This window comes from Muscardinus avellanarius (genome assembly GCF_963383645.1).
Source record: "Muscardinus avellanarius genome assembly, chromosome: 16".
In the NCBI taxonomy this organism is placed as follows: domain Eukaryota; kingdom Metazoa; phylum Chordata; class Mammalia; order Rodentia; family Gliridae; genus Muscardinus; species Muscardinus avellanarius.
In genome coordinates this window covers 53,855,275-53,865,902 of record NC_137802.1, presented here as the reverse complement: position 1 = coordinate 53,865,902, position 10,628 = coordinate 53,855,275, and positions in this window count along the sequence as shown.

The window sequence follows — 10,628 nt, the reverse complement described above, 5'->3', positions numbered from 1 at the left end:
AGTGGCGAACTCTCGGTCGCCCCCCAGCGGCCCCTCGGGCCCAGTGGAATGGTTTGGGTGAAGGCGGGGTTGGGGAATCCTGCTCCCCCTTCCCTGCTGTGTAAAGGACACGGACTGGCTAGTGGAGCCTGGTTGTTCCTGACCAGGTAACGGGACCCACCCGGTTGTTTTGTTCCTCCTCTACTCATCTATGCACCCGTCTATTCTTTTTTTTCCTTTTTTGGTACTGGGAATTTTAACTCAGGAGCATTCTACCTCTAAGCTATACCCCCAGACTTTTTTTTTTTTTTTTTTTTTTTTTTTTTTTTTTTTTTACAGAGCAGGGCTGAGCCGGGCATGGTGGAGCACCCTTGTAATTCCAGCATTCGGGAGGCTGAGACAGGAGGATCGCAGTTTGAGGACAGCCTCAGCTACATAGTGAGGTCCTTTGCAACTCAGTAAGACCCTGTTTCAAAATAAAGAATAAAAAATAGGGCAAGGGGTGTAGCTCGGAGGTGGAATGCCCCTGGGTTCCATCCCCAGACCCCCCCCCCCAAAAAAAAAAAAAACCCACAGGGCAGGGCCTCACTAAATTGCTGAATAGACAATAGACAGATTGTCTAAGAATAGACTGGGCGGGTGCATAGATGAGTAGAGGAGGAACAACCAACTGGGTGGGTTCCGTTGCCTGGTCAGGACAACCCTGCTCCACCAGCCACGCTGGTAATCCCAGTACCTGGGAGGATGAGACAGGAGGAGTGCAGGTCAAAGCCTGCCGCCAGAGACTCTCGGAAACTTAGGGAGACCTTGTTTCCAAATCACAAGTCAGGTGTGGTGGCCCATGGCTGTAGTCCCAGTACTGGGAGGCTGAACTAGGAAGATCGCAGGTTCAAGGACAGTCTCAGTAAGTAGTAGTGAGACTCGCATCAGAAGACCCTGTTTAAAAATAAAAATAAAGCCGGGCGTGGTGGCGCACGCTTGTAATCCCCGCGCTTGGGAGGCGGAGACAGGATCGCGCAGGTTCAAAGCCAGCCTCGCTGGTTTAAGAGACCCTGTTTCAAAACATAAAATAGGTCTGGGAGTGTAGCCCGGAGGTAGAAGGGTTTCCAGGAACCCCAGTACCACCAAAAATTAATTAATTAATTAATTAAAAATAATAAAAATAAAATAGGGCTAGGGGTGCGGCTTGGAGGTGGAATGCCCCTGGGTTCAATCTCCAGTGACACACACACACACACACACACACACACACACACACACACAAACACTAATAATAATAATAATAATAATAATAATAACAACAGACATGGTGGCATATGCTGTAATCCCAGTACGAGGGAGGCTAAGACAGGAGGACAACAGATTTGCAGCTAGCCTCAGCTACTAAGTGAGGCTCTCTGCAACTTAGTAAAATCCTGTTTCAAAATAAAGAATAAAGCCGGGGTGGTGGTGGCGCAGGCTTGTAATCCCCACACTTGGGAGGCAGAGACAGGAGGATCACGCAGGTTGGAAGCCAGCCTCGTTGGCTTAAGAGACCCTGTTTCCAAATAAAATATAAAATAGGTCTGAGAGTGTAGCCCGGGGGTAGAAGGGTTCCATACCCAGTGCCACAAAAAAATAAATAAATAAATAAAATAATAAATAAAAAATAGGGCTGGGATTGTAGCTTGGAGGTAGAATAGACCTGGGTTCAATCCCCAATACTATAAAAAATTAAAAATAAAACAAAGAGCTGAGTGGTGGTACACACTTGTAATCCTAGTACTTGAGAGGCTGACACAAGAGGATTGCAGGTTCGTGGCCAGCCTCAGCTACTTAGTGAGGCCCCCGCAACTTAGTAAGACCTTATTTCAAATAGGGCTGAGGGTACAGCTTGGCGGTAGAATGCCCCTGGGTTCAATCACCAGTACCGCAAAAAATTAATTAATTAGTTAAAATATAAAGACTCGGGCATGGTGGCACATGCCTATAATCCCAGTACTTGGGAGGCAGAGACAGGAGGATTGCAGGTTCAAGGACAGCCTCAGCAAGTAGTGAGATTCTCATCAACCTAGAGAGACCCTATTTCCAAATAATAAAATATTGGGCTGGGGGCTGGGGCTGTAGCTCAAAAGTAAAATGTCTCTGAGTTTAATCCCCAGTACCACAAAAAATAAAATAAAATAAAATAGGCTAGGAGTATAGCTTGGAGATACAATGGCCCTGGGTTCAACCCTCAGCACCACAAAAAAAAAAAAAAGAAAAGAAAAGAAAGAAAGAAAGAAAGAAAGAAAGAAGAGAAAAGGAAAGAAAATAAGAAAGTCAAAAGGTTCAAAAAGAAGTGTGGTGGAGCACACTTGTAATCCAAGTACTTGGGAGGCTAAGACAGTAGGATCTAGATCCGGGTTCGCGGCCAGCCTCGGCTACTTAGTAAGGCCCTCCTCAACTCAGTGAGACCCTGTTTCCAAATGAAGAATGAAAAACTCGGGCTAGGGTGTAGCTTGGAGGAAGAGTGTCTCTGGGTTCCATACACAGCACCACACACACACACACACAAAAGTTGCAAAGAATGGGAAAAGTGGGTGCAGGGGGTTGGGCAGGAAGATCCATGGTAGAAATACCACTCGCCCGGCTTGCAGCGGGGGGCACAGGAGAGGGTGTGTATGGGAAGGGGGGTTCCCAGAAGCTCTCTGGTTTAACCCCAGCCAATAGCAGCCGGTTCTTCCCGAGCACTCTGTGTGCCAGGTACTGTTCCAGGGTCAAGGTCCTGCCCAAGCTCCCATCGGCAATTGGTGGTAGAGCTGAGATTATGACTTCAGGATCCACAAACTTAACCGCTATGTCATTTTGCTTCTTAGAATTCCAAGGAACTGAGTTCTTAACCTGAGGCTGCAGGGAATATAAGTCCTCTATAATTACGTGCAAAACATCATGTGCTGATGCACATGTGCTTTCTTCTGGGGGAAAATCCATAGCTTTCATCATATTTTTATGGGTCAAAGGCTATTTCTTTGCTCTATCTCAGGAACAGGATACGCCCCACCCCTCCCCACCCACTATTCCTCATCTTCTCCAGACACCTTCCACTCCCATGTCAGACCTTAGTAGCTCTAGCTTGGACTACTGCAGTACCTCCTGTGTGGTCCCCACCTAGCCTGAGCTCTCCTTCCTTCTGGTCATCCCATCTAACATGTAAATGGCATCCTTTTATTTCCACTATAAAAGTTCCTCAGGAATCAGGTGTGGTGGCCCAGGCTTGTAATCTCAGTATTTGGGAGGCTGAGAAAAGAGGATCTCAGATTGAAGACCAGCCTCAAAAACTCAATGAGACCCTCAGCAACTTAGTGAGACCCTGTTTGGAAATTAAAAAATAAGCTGAGTGTGGTGTACACTTGTAATCCCAGTACTTGAGAGGCTGAGAAAGGAAGATTGCAGGCTCAAGGCCAGCTTCAGCAACTTAGTGAGGCTGTTTAAAAAAAAAAAAAAAAAAAAAGAATAAAGCCTGGCATGGTGTCACAATGCTTGTAATCCCAGTACTTGGGAGGCTGAGACTGGAGGACCACAGACTTGCAGCCAGCCTCTTCTTCATAGTGAGGCCCTCTGCAACTTAGTGAGACACTGTTTCTAAGTAAAAAATAAAAGGTGGGACTGGGCATGTAGCTCAGAGGTAGAATGTCCCTGGGTTCAATCCCCAGAACTGCATAAATAAATAAATAAATAAATAAATAAATAAATAAATAAGGTTAGAGGTGTCATTCAGAAGTAGAATGCCTCAGGGTTCAATCCCCAGTACTACAAAAAAATTCATTAAAAATAAATAATAAGGGCTGGAAGTCTAGATTAGAGGTTCAATGTTCCTGAGTTCAATCCCTACTACAAAAAAAAAAAAAAAATCCTCAGGGCTGGCGGTGTCAGCTCAGTGACAGACAGCCTGCCCAGAGCGCACAAAGCTCCAAATCTTTCGTCCTTCCTCAGTCATCAGACAATGACAGGCGTAAAATCCCAGGGCCAGAACAGTTACGGCGTCTCCCAAGCAATCTCCCAGTGATCCCTCCCCACCACAGGGCATGCTCTCAGCCCAGCTCAGTTACCTCCTCTAAGAGCCCTCCTCAACCCCTAAGCAGACGCAGCTCCCCTGCTTCCAGAGCCCTGAGTTTGGGGGTTACTTCCACTGTGCTTCACTTCTATTGCGCTTCCTGGGTTGTCTTTTATTTTTGGTGGTACTTTCTAAAGAAAGAAAGGAAGGAAGAAAGGAAGAAGAAAGAAAGAAAGAAAGAAAGAAAGAAAGAAAGAAAGAAAGAAAGAAAGAAAGAAAGAGCCGGGCGTGGTGGCGCACATTTATAATCCCCGCGCTTGGGAGGTTGAGACAGGAGGATCGCACAGGTTCGAAGCTACTTAGTGAGACCCTGTTTCCAAATAAAGTATAAAAAAAGGTCTGGGAGTATAGCCCGGAGGTAGAAAGCCTCTGGGTTCCATCCCAGTACCACCAAAAAAAAAAAAAAGTAGAAAGAAAGAAAGAGAGAAGAAAGAAAGAAAGAAAGAAAGAAAGAAGGAAAGGAAGAGGCTTCCTACCTCCAGGCTATACTCCCAGACCTATTTTATATTTTATTTGGAAACAAGGTCTCACTGAGTTGCTGGGAGCCTCACTAAGTAGCTGAGGCTGGCTTCGAACCCGTGCGATCCTCCTGTCTCAGCCTCCCTAGCATGGGGATTATAAGCGTGCGCCACCACGCCCGGCTCCCCAGCTCTATTTTTTATTCTTTAGTTTGAGACAGGGTCTCACTGAGTTATGGATGGCCTTACTAAGTAGCTGCGGCTGTCTCTCGAACCACTATCCTCCTGTCTCAGCCTCCTGAATGCTGGGATTGCTAGCATGCACCACCATGTCCAGTGGCTTATAATTTTTTTTTTTGTATATAAGGTACTGGGAATGGAACTCAGACCTATTTTATTTATTTGGAAACAAGGTCTCTAAGTTGCTGAGAGCCTCACTAAGTGGCTGAGGCTGGCTTTGAACCTGCAATCCTCTGTCTCAGCCTCCCAAGTACTGGGATTACAAGCATGTGCTGCCATGCTTGTGTGTATATATATATATAATTTTTTTGGTGCTGTTGATTGAACCCAGGGACTTTCTACCTCTGAGTTATGCCCCAATCCTTTTTATTTTTATTATTTATTTATTTATTATTTATTTGTGGTGCTGAGGGTGGAACCCAGGGGCTTTTCTACCTCCAGGCTATACTCCCAGACCTATTTTATACTTTATTTGGAAACAGGGTCTCACTAATTGCTGAGAGCCTCACTAAGTAGCTGAGGCTGGCTTCGAACCTGTGCGATCCTCCTGTCTCAGCCTCCCGAGCGCGGGGATGACAAGCGTGTGCTGCCACACTTGGCTATATCCCAGGGACTTTCTACCTCTGAGTTACACCCCTATCCTTTTTATTTTTATTTTTTTAAATTTTGAAACAGGGTCTGGCTAAGTAGTTGAGGGTCTCACTGAGTTGCTGAGGTTGCCCTCAAACCTTCAATCTTATCTCAGTTTCCTCGATATTTGGATTTACAGGCCTGCGCCACCACGTCTGGTGGCTGGGTTTATACATTTAAATTACTTTCTCTCTCTCTCTGAACCTTAGTTGCTTCATCTATGAAAATAGAATGCTACGTCTTCTCTACTGGGTTGCTGTGAAATTAAATGAATTAATGTATTGAAATGGCTAGCTCCACGCCTGGCATGTTGGCAGGGCCTCAACAACTGTGGGTTCCCTTCCCCCCTACTTGAGTTTGCAAACATGTGCTGGGAATTGTTATGGGAACCACATGGCTTGGGTTTGTATCTATTTCAGCATATTTGCAAATGCATTTCACCCTGATTTGTTTTTATTGTATGAACAGTTGTATTGGAATCGCCGTGATGATGCGCGTGTTTGTTTTCCTTGGTATGGACACTGGTATATTTGGACAGGAAATGCGTACACATACTGAGAGTTTCGTGTGGCTGTGTTGGTGGGTGGGTGGGTGTTGCATGTTGAGTGAGTGTGTGGAATTAAATGTGTGTTGTGTGCTGCCTATGGGGGTGGGGAATGGCTGATCTGTGTGTATAAAGGCTGTGAAATCCAAGCTTCCAAGCTGCACCCTTAGCACTTTTTTTTTTTTTTGGCCAGGCGTGGTGGTGCATACTTGCAATCCCAGTACTTGGGAGGCTGACACAGGAGGATCGCGGTTGGTGGCCAGCCTCAGCTACTTAGTGAGGCCCTCTGCAACTTAGAGAGACCCTGTTTCAAAGTAAAGAATAAAAAATAGAGCTAGGGGTGTAGCTTGGAGATAGAAAGCCTCTGGGTACAATCCCCAGTACTGCAAAAAAAAAAAAAAGTTTTTTTTTTTGTTTTTTTTTTTGCGGATCTGGGGGTGAAACCCAGAGGCATTTGATCTCTGAGCTACATCCCCTGCTGTATTTTTTATTCTTTATTTTGAAACAGGGTCTCACTAAGTAGCTGCGGCTGTCCTGGTCTCAGCCTCCAGAAGGAATGCTGGGATTACAAGCATGCGCCACCACGCCCGGCTCAAAACTTTTTTTTTTTTTGGTGGTACTGGGGATGGAACCCTTCTACCTCCGGGCTACACTCCCACACCTATTTTATATTATATTTGGAAACAAGGTCTCTTAAGCCATCGAGGCTGGCTTCAAACCTACGCGATCCTCCTGTCTCTGCCTCCCAAGGCGGGAATTATAAGCGTGGGCCACCACGCCCGGCTCAAAACTTTTTTTAAACAGGATTTTGCTAAATTGCTGAGAATCTTCCTAAATGGCCAAGACTGGCCTCAAATCTCTTCCTGTCTCAGCCTCTCAACTAGTGGGATTACAGGTGTGTGCCCCTACACTCCCAGAAAGTTGTGTATTCTGAGTGTGTAGCCAGTGCATGTAAACTAGCTGTTCAAAGCCAGGCATGGTGGCACATGTTTGTAATCCCAGTAGTTAAGAAGCTGAGACAGGAGCAGGAGTATGCAGGTTCTAGGTCAGCTTCCCCAGCAGGCGGCCCTCCACAATTTGATGAGATCCCATTTCAAAATAAACAATAAAAGCCAGGCTTGGTGGCTCACGCTTGTAATCCCAGAATGTGGGAGGCTGAGACCAGAGGATCACGGTTTGCGGCCAGCCTCAGCTACTTAGTGAGGCCCTCTAAAACTCAGTGAGACCCGGTTTCAAAATAAAGAATAAAAAATAGAACAGGGTTTTAGCACGGAGGTTGAATGCCCCTGGGTTCCAACCCCCTACACACACAAAACACAAAAAAACAATAAAGTAAGACTAGGCGTGTACCTCAAAGGTAGAAGCCCTTGGATTCAATCCCCAGTATCACAGGCGCGCGCGCACACGCACACACACACACAAGCTGGGCATGGTGGTGAACACTTGCAGTCCCAGTACTTGGGAGGCTGAGACAGGATGATTGCAGGTTCACAGCCAGCTTTAGTTAATCAGTGAGGCCCTCTGCAACTTAGTGAGACCCTGTTTCAAAATACAAAATAAAATAAAAAATAGGGCTGGAGGTATAGCTCAGAGGTAGAATGCCGCTGGGTTCAATTCCCACTGCCACAAAAAAAATAAAGAAATAAAAATAAGGAGGGATAAAGCCGGGCTTGGTGGCGCATGCTTGTAATCCCTGCGCTTGGGAGGCTGAGACAGGAGGATCGCACAGGTTCGAAGCCAGCCTCAGCTACTGGGTGAGGCTCTTGGCAACTTAGTGAGACCCTGTTTCCAAATAAAATATAAAATAAGTCTGGGAGTGTAGCCCGGAGGTAGAAGGCCCCTGGGTTCTACCTTCAGTAACACACACACACACACACACACACACACACACACACACACACACGGGATAGGGGTCTTGCTTGGAGGCTCACTGCCCCTGGGTTCCATCCCTAGTACCAAAAAAAAAAAAAAAAAAAAAAAAAAAACCGTGAATAGCCACGCAGAGGCTTCAGCCTTGTCTTCCATCACCAGGTGAGCCAGGGGACGCGCATCCCCCCTCTAGCCACCCAGAGCCGCCCGGGCACCCGAGCCCGGCTCGCGCGTCGGTGCGCGTGTCTGCGCGCGTGTGCTCCGCAGAGAGGGGCTGCCTCCCCTCCGCGCGTCCCCAGCGGGGCGGTGAATCAGCCTGGAGCGGGTGAGTCATCCAGACCCGCTGGCCGCGGCCCCCGCGCTGGAAGCCGAGCCGCGACGGGCCAATCCCGGCCGCGCCCGAGCCCGCGCCGCCATCCATTCATCCCGAGCCCCTCGCGCCTCTCGTGGCTTCTGAGTCATCTGCCATCTCCCCGAGGACGGAGACATCCAGTTCCTCTGTCCTCTGCGCCCGCATCCAACACCCACCTCCCCAGTCCTCGCCACGCTGCGGGGGGGGGGGGCGAGACCCCTGGAGGGACCAAGGCCTGGAACTGCAAGAGGAGCGGACAGCTCGGGGCGTTAGGGCGAGGCACAGATTGCGGCGGTTGCAGCTCGCCGTCAGCTTGCTTGGGAGCAGCACCGAGCCAGCATGGGGGCCACAGCGAAGGAGCTGCGGGAGGGAGCACCCGCGGCTGCTGGGGAGGAGGGGCAGAGGGGCAAGACAGCAAGAGTGCTCCTCTGGTTTCCAGGGAAGCCCCACATAGTGTCTCCCCAGTGCCTGACCAGCTTCAGTCTGGCAGCCTGACCCCTCTACCTACCTCTGAGCTATACCCCCAGCCCTATTTTATTTTTAAATTAAATTAATTAATTTAGCCCGGGCCTGCGCTTGGGAGGCGGAGACAGGAGGATCGCGCTGGTTCGAAGCTAGCCTCGCTGGCTTAAGAGATCCTGTTTCCAAATTAAAAAAAAATATAAAAAATAGGTCTGGGAGTGTAACCCAGAGATAGAAGGGTTTCCAGGAACCCCAGTACCACCAATATATATATATATATATATATATATATATATATATATATATATATATATAATTTTTTTTTTTTTTGCAGTACTGGGGATGGAACCCAAGGGCATTCTACCTCCGTCCTATTTTTTATTCTTTATTTTGAAACAGGGTCTCAGTGAGTTGCAAAGGGCCTAAGTAGCTGAGGCCATCTGCGAATTGTGATCCTCCAGTCTCAGCTTCCCAAATGCTGGGATTACAAGCATGCAACACCACACCCCCGGCTTTTTTTTTTTTTTTTTTAAGAGGGTTTTACTAAGTTGTAGAGGGCCTCACTGAGTTGCGGAGGCTGCCACCAACTTGCCAGCTTCCTGTTTCAGCCTCCCAAGTACAGGTGTGCACCAGCATGCCCGCCCCACAATTGATCGGCCTTCTCCTCTGATCTGAATAATACCCGAGGCTTCTGTCTTGGCCAACTAGGCTCCGTGCTGAAGTCCCTCACTGGGCCAGAAGCCTTAAGAAAGCCTGAGGAAGCAGCTCAATGGTGGAGTGCCCGCCCAGCACACAGCCCTGGGATTCTATCCCAGCATCAACCAGCTAACAAATGAAAGCATCAATCGGGGGTCAAGTAAACTGTAAGACAACACAGTCAGACTCCTAACCACCACTGGAAATGGTAAGGACGAAGATTCGATGCCATGAGATTATTTTCATGGTGTGTTACATTTATGTTTGGCAACACTGGGGATTGGACCCAGGGCCTTGCACATGTTAGGCAAGTGTTCTACCATTGAGCTACATCCGTGTGTGTGTGTGTGTGTGTGTGTGTGTGTTACTGGGTATTAAACCCAGAGGGGCTCTACCTCTGAGTTATACCTCTAGCCCCCCCTTTTTTTGCGGTACAGGGGATGGGACCCAAGGGCATTCTACCTCCGTCCTATTTTTTATTCTTTATTTTGAAACAGGGTCTCAGTGAGTTGCAAAGGGCCTAAGTAGCTGAGGCCATCTGCGAATTGTGATCCTCCAGTCTCAGCTTCCCAAATGCTGGGATTACAAGCATGCAACACCACACCCCCGGCTTTTTTTTTTTTTTTTTTAAGAGGGTTTTACTAAGTTGTAGAGGGCCTCACTGAGTTGCGGAGGCTGCCACCAACTTGCCAGCTTCCTGTTTCAGCCTCCCAAGTACAGGTGTGCACCAGCATGCCCGCCCCACAATTGATCGGCCTTCTCCTCTGATCTGAATAATACCCGAGGCTTCTGTCTTGGCCAACTAGGCTCCGTGCTGAAGTCCCTCACTGGGCCAGAAGCCTTAAGAAAGCCTGAGGAAGCAGCTCAATGGTGGAGTGCCCGCCCAGCACACAGCCCTGGGATTCTATCCCAGCATCAACCAGCTAACAAATGAAAGCATCAATCGGGGGTCAAGTAAACTGTAAGACAACACAGTCAGACTCCTAACCACCACTGGAAATGGTAAGGACGAAGATTCGATGCCATGAGATTATTTTCATGGTGTGTTACATTTATGTTTGGCAACACTGGGGATTGGACCCAGGGCCTTGCACATGTTAGGCAAGTGTTCTACCATTGAGCTACATCCGTGTGTGTGTGTGTGTGTGTGTGTGTGTGTGTGTGTTACTGGGTATTAAACCCAGAGGGGCTCTACCTCTGAGTTATACCTCTAGCCCCCCCTTTTTTTGCGGTACAGGGGATGGGACCCAAGGGCATTCTACCTCCGAGCTACACTCCCAGCCCTACTTTTTATTCTTTATTTTGAGCCAGGGTCTCACTAAA